General features: G+C 46.6%; 1 protein-coding gene across 7 annotated transcripts in view; it reads right to left on the bottom strand.

Moving 5' to 3' along the window:
* Positions 1-27,233, bottom strand: part of LOC144159464 (uncharacterized) — a 286,980-nt gene that overhangs the window by 259,188 nt on the left and 559 nt on the right. The gene's annotated exons all lie outside the window — the stretch shown is intronic.

The following is a 27,233-nucleotide window of genomic DNA, read 5'->3' as shown; positions in this document are numbered from 1 at the left end:
TCCCATCACTCAACTTCCTTCGCTTCATCTTCCTCCTCTCCTTCCTTCATACCTTCTCCCTTTTCTTCTCCCTCACGACCACCCCTTATCATTCCTCTTTCTCTTCCATGCATCCTCTCCGTTATTTTTACTGCCCTTCCATTCCTTCACCCCCACCCCCATCCATGTCGCCATTCTCTTCTCTTTTGTTTCATCCCTGATCCCACCGTCTTCCACTACATGACACAGGAGTGAACGCCAATGAGTCCAAAAATCATTCTTTGGTTTGGCTGACTTCAGATACAATCACGTCCAACAATGATGAATGTCGCAATTTTTAAGGACAAAAGCTTAAAGTGCCCCATTGTGCGACAAAAAGCCACCGTGTCGTATATAAAATGGCCGCCCGCTAAAAACTGGAAAGAAAATCATAGCACAAAGTCGCATATTGCGCCAAAGAACGTGCGTGCATTCATTCCCATCAAGTAATTTCGATAAAGCTAAATTGAAGAAGTTTGAAAAGAAAGGTTTGCACGGATTTGTTCGTACAGGAATCGGACCAAGACGAAACATCAGCCCATTGCCAGCGGCAGAACAAAAGTTGACGACATTTCGCTGGCATAAAATCTCGTGAATGGTGAACGCAACGGCACGTGAGAAGAACTGGGGCACCCCAGCCACGGAGAACCCAGTTTTTGGGAAAGCTTTGGAGTAAAGTACCGGCAGTCCGTCTTTCGAAGGTATTCGCGCCAGAAGACGAAGAAGCAAAAGCGAAGAAATATACTCAAGCACGATGTATGAGCTAAGAAGACTTTGATAAGTATCGCCAGGGGAAGTCACAATGCTGACGACTTCAATGCACGTAAGAAGACTTAAGTGCACTAAAAAAGTTTATTCCAAATATGCTCACATGGTCACGCTGTTTTGCAGTAGCAATGCACTGATTCATGGATATCAGGATATCATTATCTCACGCTTACTACCTCGAAGCTTCGTTATCGTTATAGACATTTCAGAACACAGAGTAATGAGGCCAGATATTAAAACGCAATGCGCATCCCACTTATTATAAAAGGAGTACAACGATTTGTTGTGCTAGTTGGTTGCTTCATTTCAATATGCTGTTATTGTAAGTTTTCTCAATTGACAATGTTGGCTGGTGCTTTAATTTACTTAACCCAATAAGACAAGTTAGAGCGACTTAGTGACCGACCGACGGACTCACCGAGCTTCAGGGAGGGCAGCCTCACCCGACCCGTCCCGACACGACCCGACACGACACGATACTGCACGACACAACCGATGTGACGGATCAAACGACTGACTGACAAGTTTTGTGGTCATTGTCTAGCTGAGATCACTCGTCGTATACACTCAAAATTCGGAAACAATTATTTATTTTTATAATACCTCAGCCCTAATTTTACGGAGTTTCACTACTAAGGAAATGAACAAGGCTCAAAACTGTTTCCAGAAGTTCCTGAAGATACTAGTTCTAAAAAACTGCCTTTTTGTCTGGTTCCTGGAATTATTCATTGAAATAACTACCAATAATTTCATAATTTCAAAAACTGTTCTTCGATCTTCACAGCAAGGCAAAATGATTATCCCAGGCTCGACGGGTTAAACCCGTTTCCGCAATATTAACGCAAAGCTTTAGTAATCTCGCCCAGTGGTTTCGCCGTCGCGGAGGATTTGACCTTGATTTGACCGGAGCTGCGCCGTACCCTTGGCAACTCCTCACGTGACTGGCCGGGCCGAGCTCCGCCCACAACCGCGTTCTCTAGCCGCCGGCGCCGCTATTGCCGGCAGGCGCATGCACACTGCGCAGCTGGGCCGCCGCCTCACCACGTGACTCGCCGCGTGCATGTGAGTTTCACCATGAATGAGAGCGAGGTGGGGCCGTCTTGTCTGCTCTGAGCATTTCGCGGAGACTGGAGGCTTTGAGCCATCGTCTGGAAGCGGCTTCTGCCCACCCATTGGGTATCGCCCGGTGAGCTGCTCCCTTGGACAGGGTGCACGATGCGAAGCGCGCGAAGCTAACGTCAAAGATTGAGGAAGAGCGAGCCGTTTGGCTCGGGGAACGCCGGAAGCGGGACCACAGCCGCAGAAAAACGCAGGCTTTGGATAAATAGTATAATAAAAAAGCTAATCGACCAGATTTAGGGGAAAACCCCCAAGGCGGAGTAAGTTTCTGTAAAGGAAAGTTTGACATCCACCTAAATGCAGCCATACAGCTACAAAGGAAAGCTAACAGCTTTCCTTTACAATAAAACAGCTAAATCAAAGGTTAACCCAGTGAAACCATGACTTGACCAGGCTAAGCCAAGCTTTCGCTTTGCATATCCAGAGTTATCTGAGATAAGCCGCCACCATTTTTTATATATCTTTTAGCTCCTTGATGTTATGAAAATAGTTTTGTATTTATAATTAATAATGCAATCGATTATAAACAAATAAGAGATTTCGGAGATTTTGTCGGTAACAAGGGAGGAGTAACGTTAGGCTCTAAAATAATTCCGTTAGGCTCTAAAATAAGTCCGCAATATCTTTGGCCAATATGACAGCCTAATTGATTTCCATGTCTAAGATTATTCACGGGAGTGCAATAAAGATCCCCGGATGTTGAGAAGTTTCTCTCCTAGCGATGTTTGAAAGGAAGGCTATACCTGCTTACGAAAATCCCACATTGCCGACGTGGCACGTAAAAGTGGCCCGTTGTTGCGTCTAGGGACAAGGTAGAGGTGCTGACAGACGTTGAAGAACGTGGCACGAAGCAACATAAACGGGCACGGCACGCCTCTGTTTTGTCTCTTAGACATGGACCTACTTGTTGAATCACCAGTACGCTCATGCACAAACATAACAGCAAATAACTTGATTGTTAAACATTTCAACCCCAGCGAAAGTACATGAATTACATCGGTGTTAAGAATGCACCAATCGCATGATATCATCTTTTTAGTAAAAATTCTCGTGTTAGTGTTGTCATTATAAAATTGCTTATAAAAATGTCAAAAATATTTTATTTATTAAAAAAAATGCTAACAAAAATGCATGTTTTGACATATATTTCAGTATGTGTTAAACACGCAATCTGATAGAATTGGTTTAGGAGTAGGACATTTTTTGCAGGATAGCCTAAACTGCTTTCTGAATTTCTTAAATTCAAACGTAATTATGTCTGGGGAAAAAATTTCTTTTATGAAAAGGCTCAGTACAAAACTGGAGACATTGTCAGCGCAGAAAACAGGACCCGGGAGAGGAATATACGAGGTAGACGAGACAAACGCTAGATGTCAAATGATTCTTGCTAGACACGTATTAATAGACATACATTAAAAGAAAGCACGCGATGTGCTGTGAGCTCCGCAGCACTGCCATACATAAATTGCATCCCGCGGTCCTGATGCAAATTTTACATTGGACAGACAGGACGACGTCTAAGCTGCCGGCTTGGAAAGCATCACGCAGAAGTACAAGCGGCAATGGGAGGGGGGGCCATTCAGCTGACCATTCTGTGCACGTGCCCTCAATCGAACGAGCATAAACAGATTTTGCGCAGGTAAAGCAACTAACTCCAAATAGAAATCCTTGAGGCCTTCCGTATTGGCAAAGAAGGTGACGCTAGTCTCAGTACCTCATCCGTCGCATTGTCGTTCAAACAAGTGTATTCCTTGAAACGCAGATTAAGGCGCGCACGTGAGGAATGAATGAGTGCTTTTTTTTTACGCATGCGCGTTTGCTGCACCCTGTAGCATCTGTCTAGTAAAAATAAGTTGACATCTAACGTTTGTCTTGTACATACCAATCCTGTATCCCGTCTGTCACACATAACAACTTTAGTATTATGCAACCAACTAGCCCAACGTTCCGCCACTAATTAGCTGATTTTTTTATTTTGATTGTGGGGTTTAACGCGTCGACGCAACGCAGGCGATGAGGCGCGCCGTAGTGGAGGGCTCCGGATTAATTTTGACCACCTGGGGATCTTTATCGTGCGCCGAAATCTCGTACACACGGGCGTTTTTGCTTTTCGCCTCCATCAGAAAAGCGGCCGCCGCGGCCGGGAATCCACTAATTAGCTGAGTAAGAATATAAAGAAAATTCACCACCAAGATCATAAAGACAAATGAAGCTCGATTACAACAGAACTCCCCCTTCAATGGCTTCAGGCCCTTGAAGTTCTCAAACGCGTTGTTGGGCCGTAGAATTTGCCGTACAACTGAGTAAAAAGATTAAATATTTTAAGCTTTTTTCATACTTCGCCCGAAGCGGCAGAAACGAACTGACCAATGATTACTCGTTCCGTAGCCATCTACTTCTTCAAAATATGTAGTGAGAGATTGTCGTTATTGAGTGGCGCGGCCCTTGACCCTTGACTCTACACGATGGGTGGAAGAAATAATAAACCAAAAAAGTTTTCCCAAGAAGCGCGTCGGTAAGTATTGGCACCAGCTCTAGTGTGACCTCTGTAACATTACTGAAAAACACTAAGAATCCCCCAACGAAGCACGCCTCTCCTTATGCGTGTTCAGTCTGCTTCTCCAAGGCCTGCCAGCCATTAATGACCCCCCGACGTTTGCGATACATTAAGAAGTTTGTTCAACTAGGATAGATTGGAGTATGAAGCGCAGTCACCACCAGGACACCTCCGAACCACTTCATGGCGGCAAAAATGCGCTCCTAAAAGGATTGGTTGCAGCACATGAAAACAATTAGCATGGTGCGCCGGGAATAAAGCTACGCTCCAAAAGAATGCTTCTCCTTTACAAGGGTAATTATGTGGCAGAGCACGCTTTACAGACAAAAGATCTGCGAAAGAAAGGGACCTCGAGCTTGAGCATATACAAATAAAGTGTTGCTGAAGCACCACAATAAGTACACTGTAAGGCCTGGCAAAGCTTCGGAAGTTTCCCCAGCATAGTTTTAGGGGCGAAGCACCTTAAGGCCGAGGCTTGTCCGTACGGCGTCCGTGCTCATGGTACAGCACCATGTAAATCGATTGTATAGGGTTTAACGCGCCGACCCAACGCAGGCGATGAGGCGCGCCGTAGTGGAGGGCTCCGGATTAATTTTGACCATCTGGGGATCTTTAACGTGCGCCGAAATCTCATACACACGGGCGTTTCTGCTTTTCGCAACCATCAGAAAGCGGCCGCCGCAGCCGGGAATCGGACCCGCGACCTAGTGCTCAGCAGCGCAATGCCTTAGCCACTGAGCCACCGCAGCGGGTACCGCGTAAATCAAAACATCTGTGAACAAAAGGTTCACAAAAGGTTAAGAACAAAATAAAAAGGTTCACAAAAGGTTAGAGAGAGAGAGAGAGAGAGAGAGAGAGAGAGAGAGAGAGAGAGAGAGAGAGAGAGAGAGAGAGAGAGAGAGAGAGAGAGAGAGAGAGAGAGAGAGAGAGAGTCGGGGCCGCACATGCGCGAGGAGCATTGGATTGTTGAATTGGATTGAATTGGATTGAAATAGATTGGATTGGATAAATTTGAATGGTATTGGAATGGATTGGATTGGGAATTGTTTTAGCAGCAGTAAGCACTCTCACGCGTGATTTACGGTAAGAACGATCTCCAGTGCTTCGCCCACTCGCCATGAGTCACTACGTGGAGATGCTTAAATTTTTAAAGCAAAGCTTTCTCTACTTCACTGATGGCGTTGTCGTTCGAGGACCTGTCGCTGCAGAAAAGCCAACTATACGCAATGAGATTCCCAAAGGGTACATCAATCATACACCACATACCATAAATACGGGATGTATTTGAACACATAACGGACCACTCGGAATACGCAAATTGTAGTTTGGCAGTACAATGGTTGGCGATGAAGATAAGGAAATACATTCTCCAAGCAGGGTTGGACTTTAGCTGTGGAGTTCGGTGGTGTCGGGTTCGACGTTGATTCTGGGCTTTGGTTGAGTTGTAGTGGACTCTGGCTTTGGACTTTGGTAGTTTGTATTTTGGGAATTTGGGAGAGTTGATTCTGCACTTTGGCTCTCACTCAGGTTGCATGGAAGAAAGCTTCGCGTTTTAACCCTCTTTCTCTTAAGAAAGAAGCTTTCGTTATTGTTTCATAAAATCGACTCTTCGGTGAAGCCTTTGCGACTGATAGTTTTTTGCACGCTGGTTTAAAAAAAGAACACAACCTCATATCTCGCTCGCGGATTCGATTATTTAAGTGCAAAAAGAAACAGAAAAGCCTTCCAGGTAGGAGCGATTAAACGGGTGACCCGAGGGGTGCGCTCGGCGTTGCCAGGATCATTTCGGTCATCCGCCTCGGCATCGAGGCCGGCGGCTTGAGCGCAACATATTTTTAAATTGGAATCAATACCATCCCCCCCATCGACCAATGCCACGTGTCGAACCCGAGTCGGGCAACAACAAGAAGGACCCGAGAACAAACCAAGCGGCGCTTCGCGCCACAGATTCGGAGGAAAATTGAGCCCGCCGTTCCGGCCAGCTCTGGTTTTTTTTTATTATCGTTATCGGACTTCCCTGACGACGTCGGACACACGCGAGGTGGGAGCCCCCTGATGACGAGCCAGATATCCGGCTTGCCTGGGAAGCGCATAGATGGCCGGTCCCGCGATATCTTACGGAACTTCTGCGAACTATTTTGATATTTTTCAAAATATTTCCGTTTCACAACAACAAGCTGTAACGAAGAATTGATTGTTTTGAAATCAGGATGTAATGAGTGGGTACCCTGCACGTGTGGCAGAGAGAACGTGTTGACGTCACGTGGTGACAAAAGCCAGGATATATTTCTCTGACAGTTCAGTCCGTTGTTTGTTTGGACATCCAAGAAGGATTGCCCGTTGACTGTTTTTAGAAACATAAGAAATACCAAGCAGGCATTGCAAATGCAATATCAAGTAGTCGCAACGCTCTGCTCCAAAATTTCGGAGTTTTGTAACATCTTGGAATGAATGATTGGCGTTATTACAGAGAGGAAGCTAAACAACTTAATGTAGGGGGGAGGAGAAGTGGGACAAAGGAATTCAGAAAGGTGTTAGAAATAGGTTGTGGTAGATTTATGCAATGTTCAAGTGCCCCAATCAAGGCCGATGTATCCCGAGGTTTTATTGGCACAACATCCATATTGGAGTTCCCTGTGCGCGAAGGAGCACCCGTCTAAATTGTTGGAGACACATTATGGTTTCTGTGGTAGGAAAGCAGAAGCAGGCCGGTGTTCTTTGACGATTAGAAGGGCTACCGGGCAGCCATTGCATTATTCCGTAGAGGTCCTTCCTGTAGCGAGTTCTGCGATGTGTTGTAACATTTAGGGTTTATCTGTAACTCTGCCGACGTTGGCACCATGGGCTTGCGAAGAGCCGTGCGAGACCAGGTGAGAAGGATGATATGCTCACGTGAGGTGAAATGACATGGAATGCGTCGTCACTGCCACAGAGGATGCGGAGGAGGGGGGGGGGGGGGCACCGTGGGGTCGAAAAGAAGATTAGAATGCTGGTGGACGAAAAGCAGGGAGGGGAATATTGCCTAGGACAGTTACCACCTGTAACAGGAAAAAAAAAGTATTTTGTGCCTAATAAGCTTTTTGTGCCTGCCCTAAGCAGCGCTAGTATTGAACCAAAAGTGTAAAACATAGGTATATTAGTCCTTTTTGGTCAGATGACATGTCATCACCCCGATACAAAGGAGAAACCAATAGAAACCATCAATCATCATCATCATCGTCCACTTAGAGATGACGTCGGTGGTATATGTCAAATTGGTGCGAAAGCATAAACGGCTCATTGCGCGCAAAAGTCGGAGGCAGCGTAGATGTAGAAGTCGGCATCGGAAACCGTGAGTCCGCTCCCTGGGAAACCTTTCAGGGCAATTGCAAACACATCAGTAGCGAAAGGTGGCCGTCCACACCGGTACATGGCAGATGATGTAAGTGAGATGAAGAATGCTATCAAACGAGGGAGCAGACAAGGGAGAACTTGTCCTTGGGGTCAACTCTCCCACGACTTGGCGGCAGAAACGACCAGCGGTGCAACACGTAGGAGACAAATCGAAACCATTTGAAAGCGTAAGGTGCATTGTGAAGAAAAGCCTCGCAGCAGGCAAAATTGCGAAGCGCTTCGGTAAACGCATGCGAAGCTTTGCGTTCTACTGGACGTTAATGATTTGGCATTCACAACCCTGAACAAGTGCTTGGGTGTGCTCGGACCTATTTTGGCGATGCCCTCTCCATTTCAGGTAAGGGTCTTTAGTGAGGCAAGGAAGCCTGGTGTTGAGGCCTCGGCTGTTTGGTGGCGGCCGAGGGTCCTAGCATGATGATATTTTTTCCAACGGAATTGGTGAGCACTCGGTCGGTCAGATTGAGCTCAAATGGTTCTGAGGAGAACGTGTGGATATGGTTGTCGTCCGCTCAGGAGGTCTGCTAAGGCGTCCAGGCCATGCAATCGTGATCCGAATTTAGAGGGTACCCGCTATGTGCAGAGATGTTGGTTGCCAGGAATTGGGCACTACGGTTCTATTCAGTTTCTGCGTGATTGTATCGATATTCGATGCGTCGTCCCGTCAAACTCCTTTGTACCATCATTGCGTGTGACGTGTTGTTCTCTGTGTGCGGTGCATGCAAAAATAGAAGCCCCGTGTAAACTGGCTCGCAAACGGTGTTCTGGCGGCCCAGGCAGCTAACTGTGCTTGTAAATTACGGCAACCTGCGTTACCTCTCCAAAATAGAATAAGATTCACGCCCTAATCGTATAAAAATGGTCCGTACATAGGTAGCCGCACATCATCTTCATCGTACTAACACGTTTCACGCCATCAAAAAGTTTATCTGCTCCCCATCAACCAGGGGCGGGACAGTGAGAAAAATCACTATAGCGCTCGTCATGAGAAACAGTGAGGGGGCGGGGGAAGATTAGGGTAGTGGTTCCCCAAGAATAGGCATAATTATCCCTCCCGCCCACTAGGAGTGTGTCACTCAGCAGAACTACGGGCGCGGAGCAGTCGTGTTGCCGCTGTACAAGACCCATAAACAATAACATGCAAGGAGCATCTCGACTTGGCAAGAACTGACACAAACGTTATACTACTGAAGGTATTCTAAGATTTCTATATGTCTTTTTGTACCAATTTATTTCACTGTCCCTATTGTGTATCGCTTCTCCCATCTCAAAAGCAATGTTACACTATTTCTGCACTTTTTTGTTTACTCCTTTTTTGGAAGATTGTCTGCCGAGGCCCTTGCCCTAGGACGCTCTCCTTTTTTGCCTAATCTAGCGCGCAGCTACGTATAACCCCGGATACAGCCTGCTATATACGGTCCATTCTTGCATGACAGATGAAGCATCGCAGTGAGGAAAAGCCTCCTTAATAAAAACCGGCAGCCAAAGTATTTTTAGCGGCCAGAGACATAAGTGTTCACTACTCATCACTCCTCGCATGATTTTATTTGGCGGGAACGCATAAAACAGTAATGGTGGTAGGAAACCACTACATTTCATTACAACCACTACAAGTTCGTCGCATGGTCACTCTTTTGTGTTTGTTTCACAAATACGCCCATAGTGATAACTCATCCCCGCTCCCCCTCGAACCCCCTTCACGCGTCTCGTCACGTTTACACAATCAATTCAGCTTTAAGCCTATCTTTGGGGAAACACTTGAATTCAATTCATCGGCTCTACCTCACGCCATATCTCATTGGAATGAACTTCCGGACGCTATCGCTTCTATAACAAACCATGACAAATTTCGTGAACAACTAAATGCGCATTTTTCTAATCTTTTTACTTCACATGTGTGCTTCCCACATACTCGATAACCATGCTTTCTATATCTGTTTACACATTCGTTGAGTTTTTATTTTGATTTGAGTGTTTATGAATTTTTGAGGGTACCTTTTCATTAAAAATGTATAATGATGTCCTGTTAATCTTGTTTATATTTCCCTTTTAGAATGTGTTGGCTATATGCCCAAAGTTTCTCTTTTTTGTATGCCCCCCTTACCCCATGCTCCACCTGGAGCCTGTAAGGTTTTTATAAATAAATAAAAAATAAAACCCTCACAATGATTGCGCGTGCGTCTGTGCATGAAAGCGTGCGTGGATGGACACATGTTTCCCATGCTTGAAAATTTTCATGCATTAAACTTCGCAATTATCGAGAAATTACCCATCACCTTCTGAAACGGATATTCAGAAGATATGTCACTTTCGGATAATTTTGGCTCGCACAACTGCTAGTAATAGAGGCAATACTTACGGTGAAGCAGGATCGGATACCAATGTAGCCGAAAATCATCCGGATGACAGCCTCTTCCGCTCTTTTGAGGCGAATTACCATTCGAGAAGAAATTACTAAATCGCCCGCAAAGAACGTATTCACGTGGTTATGGCCCCCAAAAAAGGAGAATCCATTTTCGGAAGTCATCTTTACAAGCGCCCGCATATTTGTCTTCTTTATTCCTTTAGAGTTTGGTGTTTAGCTAACTCAGAGTTTATTTTCACATTTGATGCACTTGACAACTTTCCCAGGGTAAAACACATGTTATATGTTTAGAGAGAACTCCGTCAGCTTGAATACTTTTTTATGCGATGCAATTGGGATTCATAAAGTCTGCTACGGGGGAACCTAATCTGCTTTCACGCTATCAAGGCGACGACAGCCTAGCGATTGTCAAGGATTTCTCCGCCGCTGCATCGTGTTTGTGTCTCTTTCCTCGCTTTCGTTTCTTCGTCTTTTCATAGGCAGACTAGCGACACTTCGCGGAGCAGCTTCTTAAGAACCACAGCTCTTCAATACGTGCACCTGTTCTTCTCACGTGCCGTCACGCTCACCTGTCACATGGCACAAACCAGGCTAATTCTTATTCGCCACGTGGCTAGGTGTCTAACTAGCGAAGTCGTAACGCACGGGGCTTTAGCTCTGCAGACCTGGGTTCAATTCCCACGTGCACCCAAATATGTTTTTATATATTTGTCCTTTACTGCAGCCGCCATTTTGGTACCATTTGTGTTGATCATGGCGACTATGGGAACTTTTCACGTTTGATGAGGCATTCAAGGCGTTCCCCTTAAGGAGGACTCGCCTGTTAACATTCTTATGGAGCTTCCTACTTCATGACCCACAGACTAAAGAACCATCGTGCACCAATAGGAAAAGCTGTACAATTACGTATCAATGTTCACAAAAGCCTATTTCGCTTATTTTAGAGATATCTCACTTCTGCACTAAAATAAAGAAATAAAAATCTTGCTTGCTTAACAGTTTGCGCCATCTAGAGAAAAGTGGATAAACCAAAATGCGTTTCTTGTTTAATTTTTGTCTCGGTAAAGAGGCAAACTAGGCCGCTAGGACCATTTATGTGAATTTGTAAAACATTTTGTATTGGTACACGATGCTTTTTAAGTCCGTGGGTCATGAACTAGCAAGTACCATAGAAATGCGACCAGGCGAGTCCTGCTAAGAGACGATCGGCGAGTTCATGTTCAACGGACATGCACATTATGGAGACTAGCTGACAATGCACTACTCGTTCAAGCAGAGTTTTCGGAGAACAGCGCTTTCGCACGAAGGGCACGAAACACCATCCGTGCGCGTACTCTATGCTTACTGCACCAACTAACGACGCGATTCCTTTCAGCCTCGTAAGATTTGCAGAGCCGGGTGGAAGAGAAATCATTCCGTGGCCATCTGTCCCGATCAAGCCCCACAATCTTCTTTCAACTAACAGTAAGCAATGTGCGACGGAAGCACGTTGCGAAATTTGGCTTTTCACCACGGATGACACATACAGGAATATAATGAGCGTGAGAGTTCCAAGGTTCCGAGATGTTCCGAGTTCCGAGATGTCAGGTAACATGAGGGAACCGAGATGAAAGTCCCTAGTATGACGCCATGTTGTTGCGGAAGTTGAAACAGTGCTACGGAGGTTAAGAAGTTCCAAAGTTAATCTCTCTCGGAAGAATTGGCCGCTACGCACATGTTGTTTTGGGGCAACGAGGAAAGACGGTCTATTAAATGGCTTCTACTATATTCCCATACGCGGGCCCCAACCCCCTACAGACTCCTCCTAGACGAATGAATCAACCAATGGTGGGGCAACAACTTCCCGGTTACCCATTGAAATCTGGCGATATACTTGTGAACAGCACGGAACATGAACAAAGCACTATAATGAAGTCTGAAAGTAAAAACAAAATTACCTTGCTTTCATCTCGCTGTCGCCTTCGCTGGTCATTATACTGAAGTTTGCTATTGCAATAGTTCTCTTAGGGAAATTGAAGCCTAAACTAACCTTTCAGGGGAGATATTTTACCGTGAAAAACAAAATTAAAAAGGAGGCAAGCGATTGCATTCGCTCGTGAGTCGTGACGCAACACGCGTACCTATTGCGTGGCATAGAACGGGTAGTAACGGGGTGGCATCGACGACAGCAAGTTCAACCGAAACTAGCCGTAGTTTTTTTTTTAGATGGGGGGGGGGGGGGGAGGGGGGATAATACGTGATGACACCCTCACGTCAAAATCTACGTGAGACACCCAAGGAAGTCGCAGAAGGCCACTCCCCATGATGGAGTGCTGTCGGGAAATATGCCTTGAACCACGTGGCTTAATCTGTTCATGTTTCCACGCAAGCCAGGTGTGTCACATTGAAAATTGCATTGTTGGCACCATCCGAGAAAAATGACATTAAAAAGTGCACTCAAGCTTTTGACAAAGAATCTGTAGTTAATTATGATTTTGCTTACATCACATAAAATACTGGGCGTGGAAAACGAAGTACTGTACAGCCTGGTTACGTAACCGTTGTATATCTTGCGGGGAGAAAAATCACGTTAACAGGCATCGCTGGGAGGGAAGCTTTTAATTTAAGAGGGCGCGTATGATACGAGTGGAAGTAGTTGCCAACTTTTTAGAGCTCGTATAGCTGGCACCTGGGAAAGCGGAAATTGAAGGCCAAACGGGGATGTTGGAGCTCCAGTGCTGTTGCGGTGCTGCTCCAGTGGTGCTCCTGGAGCTCCGTTGGAGCTCTAGGAGCTCCAGTCTCTAGTGCTGTCCCCAGGGCACAGCCCCATTAACTGTCACGCCATTGCTTCACGCGAAACTAATGACGATATATTTCATTCAGTTAATGTAGTCATTATTATATCCCACCAGGGCTGCCCAAAGTTTGGAGAGTTGGTATGCATTCAAATCCTCAAATCAACCCCGAGCAGACTAAATAGAAAAAAAAGCGCGGTAGTGGCCACTGAAAGCTCACGACAGAGCGACGGCAAGGACATATCATGGTGAAACTTCCCAGGCTGTCGTAGTACGAAGAAATTGTGTTGAACGAACGAACGAACGAACGAACAAATGAATGAATGAATGAATGAATGAATGAATGAATGAATGAATGAATGAATGAATGAATGAATGAATGAATGAATGAACGAACGAACGAATGAACGAACGAACGAACGAATGAATGAATGAATGAATGAATGAATGAATGAATGAATGAATGAATGAATGAATGAATGAATGAATTCACAATAATATATGTGCATTCTCGTATGCGTGATGTACGCACACATAAACGTACACGCACACGCACGAAACACAACCCACACGGACACATGTGCAAGTACACACAACACGCTCACAAGATACACACACTGACACCAACGCATACAGTTGTGTTATTTGTGTTTTGAAGGAAAAGAAAACGAAAGGAAGTGCACTGGGGATAATTCTGAGCTCGGCAGGGAGGTCACCCGCATACAACCAAGCGCGGGGAATGGAAGTAACGGGAGAGTGAAAGGATGGGGCAGAGTGGTAAAGAAATAAAGAGAGAAGAACGCATGAAATATGGGGCTAGAGTCAGCCCGGGCAAATCAGTCATGGACACCGCAGTCCGGCCTGTAGCCGCTGCGTGAGGCCGGTCGTCTCCAGGTAGTGGAGCAGCTTTTCGAAGACCTCCCGCTGGGTTGCCGCAGGCCTCTCATTGGAACAGAAAGTTTTTCCATGCCGGGTGCGGGAAAGGCCTTGACGCTGGAGCGTTCGCTGGAGCTCTGCTCTCGGCGCCGCGTGGTGAGGGCAGAAGCACTGTAGACGTTCCAGAGTCTGTAGTTGCGAACAGTCCGCACATGTACGGGAGTCCTTCCGGCCGTGTCGGTGCAGGCGCTCCGCCACATTGCATCAGTCGAGCCGCACGCAGAGCCGAGGGCAGCGGGCGTCGCTGCTGACGCGCGCAGTGAGCGGCCGCGGTGAACGATATAAAGTATTCGCACAGCCTTCGCTGGCCGTGTCTCGTTAGGTATACGTTGCAGCAACTGTATTTCCCTTACAGTGTAGCTGCCAGAAAAAAATGTCCGCACTGTGTCCCCTATACAAGCTATGAGAGCTCTTGCAGCACCAGTCATCTGGCGGTAAACTAGAAAAAGTAAAGGATTCCGGGAGAGCGGTGCCACGAAACTTGATTACGGTGCAATGCTGCGGTAAATTGATTGATTGATTGTAGGGTTTAACGCGCCGACGCAACGCAGGCGATGAGGCGCGCCGTAGTGGAGGGCTCCGGATTAATTTTGACCACCTGGGGATCTTTAACGTGCGCCGAAATCTCGCACACACGGGCGTTTTTGCTTTTCGCCTCCATCAAAAAAGCGGCCGCCGCAGCCGGGAATCGAACCCGCGACCTCGTGCTCAGCAGCGCAACGCAATGCTGCGGTAAAGACATGTAGAATAAGTGCGCAGAGCTTGCGGCAGCGCAGCATTTAAACTTAAATGCCATGAAAAAAAAAAAAAAAAAACGGGGTTTTGCAACTACAAGCAGAGTAACGAAGAAAACTAGGAGAGTTGGCTCAAGCAGAGGCTCAAGCGTTTCCTCGCTATCAGAGTAGAAAATTACGGAAACGTTTTTCAGATAAGGACTAAAAAAATCGTCTTAGCTTTAGCCAGCGATCTCAAAAACACCTGGCCGATTTTTACAGATGAATGCACGGTATGTTCGCTATAAATGAAGCTACACCCTGCTTGTGCAGAGCACATGAGGGCATGCCGGGTGCTTTAAACAAGTAAAAAAAAAGACGCCAAGAAATATTATGTTTACGCTTCGCTTGCATGTCAATGAATAATGTTTGGCTCGCCTGTCCAAATACACAACGCTGTAGTGCGGGCAGCTTCGGGCAGGCGCCCTCACCGTCCAGGCGTTCCTCCGGTCTAGCTGTGCATGTATCCGTTCCGTGGACGCACTCAATAGGAATAGCAATCAACATGGGGTTGAATAAATAGGGGCAAGTATTACTTTGATCTAACATGGTCGCTTCCGCTGTACGTAGGTTCAGTAAGCTGGCTATTGCAGAGATAGAACGCAAGCAAGCGTTACTTTCCCAAGAAAAGGCGTGCCATGATATTTGATTAGACGTACTTGTAAGTAAAACATCACAGAGACACCCACTACTCCTAAGGTGCGCTACAGGCGATAGCCACACTGACAAGTACTTCGAGTTTGTATGTGAGAGTTGTGGGCGGGCATGTGGGCCCCGTATTCAAATTAAAATAGATGAATCGACCGTGGGCTTGTCACGGCAACTTTTGATGACCCAGTGTCCGGTTCGCTTATACTAAAGATTTTCAAGGACAATGCCTTTACAAAATGACACAGATAACTTCCAGAATTATGAATTCCGTCTGCGCCTCCGTCGGAGCTCAAAACTTTCTTCGCACAGAGCACCTCTACGTGCATCCTTTTGAGACTACAACTTCTTTAAAGGATCCTGCTTGTCGCACTGTTCAGCCGCCATTCCTTTCTGCACCTGTTCCTTTTTGCAGTGGTTCTTCTCTGGAATAATCCTTTACCCGTATTTTGTCATCATTCAATCATTCAATTATGTTCCGTATATATTCTCCCCCAAGGCTTGTACAGCCTCTGAACGCATATTCATTTTTTTATCCGCAGGGCCCAATGCCCCCCCCCCCCCCCCCCTACCTCCCCCCCTCACCCCCAGGCCTGCATTTCTTGCTTCTATGTGTCGCTGTATTTGCCCCTGGCTCTTGAACCGGGTTAATGTACGGAAGCAGAATGTACACCCGGCGGCAAAATAAGCCGGAGCAGTCGAGCGCGTGGCAAAACGCATCGCCGCGCCATCTGACGTTTCACTTCTGGTGTCGAGACATTCATGGGAGCGTGCGCGTCCAACTACGCTCGCTATTCTGTCTTTTCCTTCACTTCAAGCGGCAAAGCTGATCACATTCAGCGTTTGGCGATAGGGGTCACTTTCTTTGCTAACATGCCTCGCTCGCACACGCTTCGGCGGTGAAGGGCGTGAGTAGAGTGTGCGTTGTTCGCTCTGATCGGGCGATGCGACAGATAACATACTTTACCCGTCTCGGTGGCGAACTTGTGCCACGTATATTCCATCGCGTCTTTATATCTTAATCCTAAAACATGAAATCGGTTGATAGCTAAAAATGATCCCACCAAAATGGAAAGAAATTGAGGCCAGAAATAGTTAATTTGAAAAAGGTGTGATGAGAGATCCCCTTCCACACTTTCTAAAACCGGTATTGACGGGAAAAAGGCAAGCAGTAATCGGCGTGGTCGTGGGTTTGGCAAAAACGAATGAAAATAAGTAATAGGTTTCAATACGCGTTGAATTGATTGACACATTTAGGCCACAATTTTCGCATTTAGACAGTCAAACAAGCGCTATCGTGCTTAAAACCAAGCTATCAAAATCTCGTTGCAATGAATCCTTTGCAGAGCCAGACAGATAGAACAAAGCACGCTTCACATTCGCCGTTCGCCGCTGAAACATGCAGCGAGACGAGTTGATTATAAAGAGTGACTGTAGCGCCAAGCGCTGAATGACATCAGCTTGTACTCTTGAAGCGGAGGAAAAAACAAGGTAGTATACAGGAGTTTGACGCGCACGTTCACATTGTTGTCTCGACACCAGAACTGCAACGTCAGATGGCGTGGCGATGCATTTTGCCACGCGCTCCCGTTGCCCGGCTTATTTTGCCAGCGAGTGTACGCAGCGCTTTCTCCATGCATGCACATTGACCTTCAACAGCCGAAATGATCCACCGCTATTTCCCCTGTCTCAGCTTACGGAATGACGTCCTCCGACAAGCTTGTGGCCTCTGGCTGATGACCCAACAGGAACCTACAAACCACTTAACGTAGAGTGGGCATGCGAATCGTGTATAAGGGAAAGTGTAATAGGTTAAGAGCTGTGACGTGCGAGGTCATACGACTTTAGTTCAGCGCTCTGGGCCCTATCTTACTCGAGCTACTGGGTATTCTCGAAGCCGTACATGCTCGTACACACTCGCGAGTGTCTGTTAACCTCACACATTTAAAAGACCAACCAGCAGGTCCTACGAGATGTGCAGTGCCGCCGCATACCTGCTCGCATCCGCCAGCGCCTTGATACGATATCCGCAGATAACACACCAATCCTAAATATTGCCCTCAATGGTTACCAGACTACTGTCATATACCGAGGAATGTAGCGGGCCACCACCCCATTCTACAAAGTAATAAATCCCCGGATCCCGTATGCTTTGGCCACGCGGAATCATTAAACTGAACACTGAGTTTTCATAAATAAGTCGGCGTCCGGCGTTTTGTAGCAACAAAAGGACCCCTAAACCTCCTATTGGCTGTGTCGCGTTCTATAGCGCGCTGTGCGGCCGCTCTACGTGGGCAGTAGTACGTGCCGTACCGCTATGGAGTGTGAAATGCCTGGATATTGGGTGCTCTGTGTGCTCTGTGAAAGAAGACATACCGCGTCTTTTGTGCTACCGCCCGCAGCATGCAACACAACGCGAAACAGTAAAAAGAACTCCTGTGCGACTGCTGCGCGGAAACACTTTACAGCTGCACCACTCTCTTGGTCCGTGGCAAAAACGCGCTGACGGGGCGCAAGGGACAAAGGCTCTTTTAACTTTTTTGTCTGACTCGGGATTACTCGAGGTTCTTTAATCTTGAGATCCTCAGATTTTGGTTTTCACCTAATGCTCTAATTTTTTTTCTACGTTGCGAACTGATTTTCCTTTCTTTTATTCAGTATTACTACGTAGTTCTTCCCCCTTTATTTCCTTTTTTCCGCTCACTATGTTCACTCCATCTGAGGTAGCAAACCCCGCCGTTTGGGGGGCTAACCTCCTCATTGTTCATTAAAGTTTCATCTCTCTCTCTCTCTCTCTCTCTCTCTCTCTCTCTCTCTCTCTCTCTCTCTCTCTCTCTCTCTCTCTCTCTCTCTCTCTCTCTCGCTCGCTCTCTCTCTCTCTCTCTCTCTCGCTCGCTCTCTCTCTCTCTCCCTCTCTCTCTCTCTCTCTCCTGTGCAGATCGCCGGTGGCCGCGGCCTTGGTAGTAGCTAAAGGTTGCCGTACACTAGATGACATCGCAAATACAGGGGGAATACGCACTGGAAAGCATCTTTCGCAGCGCAGAATTCTAATTCTAAGCAGCCGCCACACGCGTTTGATTGGTCATTGATGCTTTTGTGCTCAGTACTCATAAAAAGTGCGTAGGTGTCTTCGCAATTTCTCTAACTTTCTTGAATACCCTCTGGGAGAGCACAACCAACAATAAAGGGTCCTGAAAGTAAACCACCATGAAACTAAACAGACGTTGCCTTATTGTGAAACCATCATGGTCCCATAAGGTCGCAGCTTTACATTTCGCAGGGATTAAAACTAAATCTACGGTATCCACTAATGGATCCCCACTAGGCCGAACCAGCACGAAACCCTGTTGGCCCACACTGTAAGCGGCATCCCACCGCCCGTTATTTTATTTTTTAAGCGCGTTTAGTTTTCCACTGGGCATAAATAAGGGGGTATGAGTTGATGGTGACGACAATGATTAAATGAACATGAAAATGTTTGATTCGCGTATGAAATCTAGGAGTTAACGATGATGGGGCCCATGTATCCATGAGTTGTAAGCGGATGCATCGTCTACGCGGGGGCCCTGCGCCGCAAGATGCCGCAGTCTCGTCGGACGCAAGGCGAGGCGATACCACAGCAAGTGGTGGAGGTCGCCGATCGCGTCGCTGCGGTGGCAAACTGGGCAACTGGGGTTTGCAAAGGAATCTCGGAAGGGAGTCCATTGGCGGGTCACGGCGGGAGTTAAGGCCATCCCCCTCCCGAATCCTCCTAAGCGCAACCTCCTCGGAACGGGTAAGACCCGGGGGAAGGGTGACAGCCCACGGTGGAATGAGAGCACATGTGCGGCGCCGGAGATGTTCTTTTCTCGTCAGCAGGAAAGTGGCATCATCCAGCTCCAACGGGAAAGTCGGAAATGGAACAGAGGCCACTAGCCGGGCTTGTACGTCTGTCTTGCAGTGATCTGTGAGTAGGTTACGCGGAACCCTTTCAATAAGAATCTTGCGAGCGATTCCTGCCGCAAGTTGGTGAATATTCTGGGCCAGTACAGGGCTACGACCAACTAACCGAAGTAAGCGGACTGTTTGAAGGTCGTCGGTGCGAACTACGATGAGCGCTTCGGGCTGCAAAGTTATTCCGGTTACAGCAAGCAGAGCCTCTCTAATGGCTACAAGTTCCGCACAGATTTATGATGGAGGTTCAGGGACCTTAAATCTGAGCGTCTTGCTGAGGGCTGGATGGCTAGTGCAATGAATGGCAGTGTCAGTCACACTATATTGAATACTGGTGTCGGCATCTAATGTGGTGGAGCCGGGTGGAAGGCAGCTATCCATTTCGGCGATGCATTGTTGAAGGGCGGACGCCGAAATGTGGAATCTGGGCGATGAAGGTCAGTTGGTTTGTTGCCACTCAATTGCCCGAACTGCCGCGGGGGAAGTACTCGCTGCGGTAGGGCTGGTAGTGTATGAGAGACAGTGTAAGCGATTCATGTTCACACAGAATAACACAGTGCACTATCAAATTTAGTAGGAGGGGGGGGGGGGAGGTTTAGCCTTTTACAAAATTTTCTAGGCAATGCCAACGGTTTCTAGGCTACAAAGAATTCAAAGCAAGCGCAACGTTTAGCTTTGGGCAAATATTTTATGACATTATGAACGAAGGGAGTGTTATACACCTATCTGGAATAAAACCTTTCAGCCTCGCACAGGCGATAAGCTTGTACTGTGAATTATTTTGTGGCCAATGCACTTTTAGCATGGCGTAGGAAATTTTGACAAAACCTGTACATGCTACACACACTTTAACTTTGAGAGCTATGGCTTAGTAGCGCGAAACAAGGAGGCGGCTGCAAGACAACCGTCCTGTTCGTTTACTTAATGCCACCTGTTAGGCTCGCAGTAGCTCCTTTGCTCTATCATTATCTTGCCTCCCATATAGTACCACTGACCGAAGAAATTCCACGAGGTCCAAGCACTCCTTATGACTCAGTGCATGTGAAAGCGTTGGTGTTGAATTTCCGTACGTACATGGCGGATCGGCTCTCTTCCCCGCGTTTCGTTGCTTCTTTCCGGTGCAGAATATTCGTGGCCGACCACGTGACACAGCTGATTTTCAGAAAAGAAGGTTCACAGTACATTGCCGTGGACACTACACAGGTGAAATTTTTTCCAGGAACAAGCCTCGCGTGAAAGGTAGCTCGATCATTTTCGGCACAGCCGTGGCGTGGTACCTACAGTGGCGCCACCTTGTTGCTATTGGCAGGAACAACTAATACAGGGGTGCGAGTGTGCCTACGCATTGTCACCATCGCCATTTCCCCTTTGCGTCCTTTTAAAACGAAACTATCTAAGCCTCACCGATGGTGTATGTCGCTTCGAAAAAACACTGCAGGAAAGCCAACTTCCTTTGGCGGTAAGGATGACCGTGGGTGACGTCAACGAAAATAAAAAAAAAAACGCTTCTCGTCGTCGGAATCGAACCTGGATCCCTCGCTTATGAAGCCGACGTTTATCCAATTGTGCCATTGCGACACGGCAAAGGCTGTTTAGATTTGGAGAGGGGTGCATGGACATGCAAAATTACCCTGCAAAATCACGCACCCCTTCGACTAATGAAGGCGATGATTGAACGGGAAGCCTTGTACGCGCGAAATAAATCAAATGGCGAAGGGTCAAAGTCAAAACCGCTGCGATGAAAAGTCCAAAGTGCGTGCGGGTCAAAGCTCAACAAATGGAAGTCCGCACCACGTGCGAGTCAAAGTCGAAACTTAGGCGACAACCAAGGAATTCCTCGCGAAAAAGCTTCGCGTTCACCCATCGTCGTCGTTACACGGAGGGGCGCATGATGTTTTGTTTTGTCGCTGTTCCTACATATCCCCTCGTAGCAGAAACGTGATTCGCTAATCCCCCAATTAATACCACTGTAATTTTAGCCTGTTCAAGTTGTTCGTGTAGGTCTTAGTACGTCTCTAACGTACGTATCTAAGTCAAAGGCCATGACACATTCAAAGTGTCCGCGCGTAGTAAGCGCCACAAATACATTGTGGTTTTGGGGATGCGTGTTCGCCCCGCATTCTGGAGGCCATGGGTTTGAGTCCCAGAATTCAATGTACCCGACCATTTTTTCAACTCGAACACTTGACCTTGTTTGTAGGAGCTTCCTCGAGAAAGTTTGCGTCACTCAGAGGGACGCAAGCCTGTTTTACCAGTCTTTCATTCATAGCGTCGCCGCCCATCTTGTTGGTTTCTTCTTGGCCACGACACTGCATTTATGACCTACCGAGTATAGCAATGGTTTTACTTTAGAAGACGTCACGTTTTGTCGGATCTGGTCCAACCTGGAAAGCAATACCCGCCTCGAACCACACATGAATTGAAAATAAAGCGAAATAATGGTACAGTGCATGCGGCACCAGAAAGGTGAAGATACGATTATACAAGTTCTCACACACTAAGGAAATATTTAAAGGAAAAACTACCCTTAATGTACCCCACGAATTGTAGCTACAGGATTCTTTCCGTTGGTGTAAGCACGTATCTCGCAGAGTCACTCCCCGGGCGGCGATATATGTGTTTGTGCTTATGCGATGACGGTTGCTCCGTCGTCACGCAGTATGACTGTGGGGATAGTTTTGATTGAATGTTATGGGGTTTAACGCGCTGACGCATCGCGGGCGATGAGGCGTGCCGTAGTGGAGGGCTCCGGATTAATTTTGACCACCTGGGGATCTTTAACGTGCGCCGAAATCTCGTGCACACGGGCGTTTTTGCTTTTCACCTCCATCAGAAAAGCGGCCAACGCGGCCGGGAATCGAACCCGCGACCTCGTGCTCAGCAGCGCGACGCCTTCTTCACTGAGGCGGCTACTTTTTGATCTTGTACTTAAGATATGCGTAAGAAATTGCGCATCGTTTGCAATTGGTTCTGGGGTAGTACTAACACAAAACCAACGTATGCTACAGGACCGGCTGTATGAATTCGGAGACTATCGTGTAACTACATACTGACGACGGGCTAGAGTAATGGAAATATTTTTCTTTTTTGCAAACACAATGAGCTAAGTGAACATTCTCGGCAAAAGTCGTCAAGTCCGCGATCGTACTGCGATTTGGTTCCATAAGTTTCTCAGCAGTCCTCAGATTATTGCGGAATATGTCTGGTTCCACGACCAGCGGCTATAAATATTTTAAGGATTGTTTTCACCACCATCATCGTATTCTGCTCGCTTAAGAGCCCTTTACAGAGTATTACATTAGGTGGGAGGACAAAATAATAATACAGGCACTGTCAGCAATGGTAATTGGCGAAAAAGCAACTAAAAGTAGCAACAACTGAAGCAGACACGAAAATTATGCGTATATCAAACAAACAAGAAACAGGATATTTCATGATTGGTTGAGCACGGAATTTCTAAGCGTTTCGCTCTGCAACGGCGGATTCTGGGAGGGGATTCCCTTGCGGCGGGGAGGAAAGGTTTGTTGAAAGTATTAATGGAACCATGCAGTCTTCGGATGCTTGAAGAATTAAAGAGGCTATGCGATGTGCGAGTTTAGACAAAACAGAGAATCCTGGGGAGGCGTTGGACAGTACGCTTCTTCGCGCATGTATACTCACCTGTGGATATTTAGCGCTGTGTGAGTTTTGAGTTTCACACTACAAGAAATAATTTTCTGAAAATTTATTTGAGGATCTTTAAGCATGCGTGAGTATCTCAGCTGTGTTACTCGTGAGCCTATGGCTCGGCCCAGTGAGCACCCCTTGTTAAAGGTTCGGAAGTACGCGATGCGACGTTTCTCGGACGCCCCTTGTACACCGCGGCAACGGGGCTTAGCGCTCTTACCATGTCAGTGGTCGCATTCGCCCCTTAGCAGTGGCATTGGATGCCTGCCACTCTCTTCGTTTCCCACCAGTATCCGCCTTCCATGGCCGTCATTCCCATTTCCTTCCCTTCGCCGTCCGCATTGGCTGCAGGCTCAATTTTAGACGCGGGCAAGTGGTTGTGCGAGTCACACGACCCGTCGAGGCAGTGGCAGATAGACCTCTGCGCTTCTACTTGTTTCCATTGCAACTTGACCATAGAGAGAAATGGAGGTGTCCAACAAGCAAGCATTAAACAACAATTCGCCTCTGCGTGAATCGTCTTCACTACCTCCGGGGATAGAATGGCACTGCTTGCCGAAACGGTCCTGAATCACGCGTTAGAATGATGAAGGTTTAAAAATGAATTTGTAACATCACTCAGTGAAGGCGTCGTGAGCTGCAATAGCTTTTGGTCTTCAGTACATAACACTCGTTAAAGAAGAACTGAAGGCAGGCCAGCAATAAATGATTTCTTAATTAGGTCGCGAAAGGCACCCTTGAGTTCTTGTTATCAATTTGGTGAGTGAACAACAATATGGAAATAGCAGAGTGGTATTTATTGCACAATGTGGCGAAAAAAAAAACTTGCAATGGGTTTGTTTGACAAACGAATAAGCTTTCAAGTTCAACGAGAAATTTGGATCCGGTGAACACGTCTTGCGTTTACCACCTCTGTATACCAGTGGGTTATGCGCAAAACGTGAGAGTGGTTGATGGTTCGTACATTGCAGGCGTGTCTGCAAATATTGTCTTGGCAAGACACGCCTTCTCCTTCTCTTTGTAGTATACTATTGCACCGATACGTTAATCTAGATAAGAACGTCGGGCAGGTTAGCTCGCAGCAATTTAGCATACAGTTTTATAGTTTACTGCTCCCGAAGTACACTTGATCTCTTAGGTGTGGCTAGTAAAAGGCTGAGAAACAATTATAAATCGCACACAGTTTTCTAACACGCACCTAGTGTAGATAGTTTCGGTTTATCTGCTCCATCAACAAGCAATCCTCGTCTTGATTGGGCAGCCCGAGCACAGCTAGAAGAATGGGGGATTTAGGGAATGAGAACACATGCGGAAATCTATAAGAACTGCCACCCCTTCAACGTTAAGCGGGTGGGAGTCTCAGAGGGTGAACCTCAACACCGCCTTTCTCAACGCAGAGCTCCATCCTGGCAGAACCCCAGTTCTTCAGAGGTGGATATGTGGGCCCCAGTACTGATCTCATACCGCATTTTTGCGAGAAAAAGGTGTGCTGTATCTTTGAGAACTTTCTCTTATGCCATAAGGCAATATGTTGAAAAAACCCATTTAAAACAACCCCCCCTCCCCCAGACCCCGCATCTCAAGAAAAAATCACCTTCGCTATGCAAATTCTTGGTACGGTAATTGCATACTGGAGTCAGTGGCTTGCCTCAGATCTTTTACACGTGTTTTCTCAAATAGTGGCAATGTGGCGGCCCATTTTGTCAGGCTAAACATCATCCCCATGCTTAGTACCTTGTAGTGATTTCTCAAGATACCTATACCAAAGGGATTGCTTACCTAGCGTTGGCTGGAATAGCCGTCGCATGCAATCACGATGCAGCTTTATCACGAGATTGCAACGGCTGTCATAAAATTTAGGGCAAATGCAGCTTCATAATTTTACCGGATACTTATGTCTGAATCCACCTCCCCTACACCAGCAGGCGTTCCGGTGTCCGCCCCTAGGCGAGGCAATTTATGCCTGCTGGTGGACCTTCCTCTCTTCCTGATGATCAATAAATACACACATACATACATACGACAGTGAACTTGAACTGCCAGAAGTCCTGAACTGTAATATTTACAGTATGTAAGTCCGCTTGAATCTAACCGGCCTAACAATTTCGGTTTCTGCGTGCATGAGGACAAGAAACTCGGTCTTCTGCAATCCTCGTATTTGTGCCTCTACTTGCAAATGGTTTGCTAAACAGGGCGCTAGAAAAGCACCGTGTCGTAGTTAAAACGAAGGGTTTACGTCGGCGTTTGCCTAACGCTTTTCTATCTAGGTCCAACAGCCGCCAGTTTCACATAAACAAATCAACAAAATTGCGGTCCCAAGCAGGGTCACATTGTACTACTCCAGTTTTTGGCCTATACAATGAGGACAATACATGACCAGAAGTCCGTATCTCGCCGTATCTTCTAGCGAGATAAGAATGTCTGAAGCACTGCTTTACGTCTCTTCTTCCCGACATAACAATGACTAAAAACAAGAAGGGCTGACTTTCCCGAAAGTTCTTTTTTCCCCTTTGTGACCATGTTGTTCCATCGCAAGTTGTGCTGGTGAATGAACTCTCTAGGGCTGAGCATTTCAGGTAGGCCTAAGGAGCATTTCAGGTAGCGTTGATGGTCGCATGACTGTTAAAATCGCTCTACAGATGAGTTTACATGCATAGCTGTTAACAGGTGAAGTTACGGCCACAAAACAAGATGATGAAGGTTAAGGTGTCTAGTAATCCCGAAAGACAGTATCTCGATAAAAGAAAGGGTGCGTTCTTGAAGCGGTACTGGTGACATAAAATGGTTTGCAGAACATTAAGAAAAGATATTACAGGCTTCCGAGAAAACTGTCAGCAACCGCAATTTTTGAACGGTAGTCTCAATAAACTGTGCAAGAAATTACTGAAGCGGGTGTCGGTAAGGTGCTGAGCATTAAATTAAACGTCCATTTAGTGGTCAAAAAAGTTATAAACGCAATATATCAGGTCTCATGTTACTTTTTATGGTCGTTGCTGTCCTCTAGGGTTTTGCTTGTCGACCAGTTAAGCGGACGGGATCCTCCACAGATTGCCACAGCGACATCTCTTAACCATTAGGTAACACTAGTGTAAAATACAGCTGACACAATTGTAAAATATATACACGGGCTGCCCCTCATGGCAGAAATCTTAGGTGAAGTGCGGTGCGTTTGTTCAAACCGAACGGCTGGAGCATGTGCTCAATCTTTGTGCCTGACGGCAAAGAACTGTTCCCCGTGATGGCATTGGTCTCTAGGTAAAATATACATCTTTACTATCATTATTAGGTAAGCAAGCAACCAGTGGTCAAACCAAACTGACTTTCAGGAGCGCGGTTAGGGAGGAAGATTTGTTACGGGATGGCCTGAAGGAAGAGGAGATGGAGGTGGTCGGTACGGCAGCCATAGCAGTGCACGTCTGCAACAAACCTAAGGGGTTGAAGAGGTGCTGACTGCTCCCAATTTTCCCCTCCCTTCCCCTTTGAAATCTACCACTGAGCAGTCCCGTGGTATTTTATATTACCAGTTTGTATACGGGATTTACCATGCTTTTTGTTGAAAATCGCAGTTTCATTGCAAGTCCCACAGGAAATTTCGTTTGATGTAAGAACACTCTTCTTAAGCTTCGCCATTAAAAAAACATAACTATAGTTTCTGCGAGCATGAATCATGGAATTTACGGAGTGGTAGAAATAGTAGCGTTCCAGGGCACAGTGTTCAAATTACTGAATTGCAGGGTCAGCACGAATGCACGTACAAATAAGAACAAGTTACAGCTTTGCCTTGAAGCAACAAAAATTGAGTCATCGTGCAGCTGACGTCTTGTTGCGTTGAGAAGGAAGAGAAAAAAGCAGTTAGTTCTTGCTGGTAAATGGTAAGAGAAGTTTGGTTAGATTTATTTAACCAGCCTATTCCCTTTTCTCGCAAGGGAGAGGGCATGACTGCATGGACCTTTTCCAAGGGCATTACCCCGCAGTGCCACGAACTGAAAGCTTCTTGTTTCCCCTTTAAACTACGAGCACATTTGTAGAAAAAACTGTCCTTCCCGCTAGCGACATAAATGGCGGGAATTTGCTGAAGGCGCCCGCATTGGGCGTTTATGATTTCGTAAATCGATAAAGTACTCAAAGTGGTGTCCGATATACAGGCTTATCTTAACAGCGATAAATAATTTTCCCTTAAATGATATTGGAATGAGGACTTAAGTACCACCATTTGTCTGCTAATACAATCGAACGGTGATAGCGAAACTGTCCTCCGACAATAGCGTGTTGGTTCAGTTTTCGTG

The sequence above is a fragment of the Haemaphysalis longicornis genome, unplaced genomic scaffold (assembly GCF_048455015.1).
Source record: "Haemaphysalis longicornis isolate Haplotype H1 unplaced genomic scaffold, Haemaphysalis longicornis Haplotype H1 scaffold_10, whole genome shotgun sequence".
Taxonomy (NCBI): Eukaryota; Metazoa; Arthropoda; class Arachnida; order Ixodida; family Ixodidae; genus Haemaphysalis; species Haemaphysalis longicornis.
Note: the sequence above shows the minus strand (reverse complement) of the source record. Positions and strands in the feature narration are given on the sequence as shown.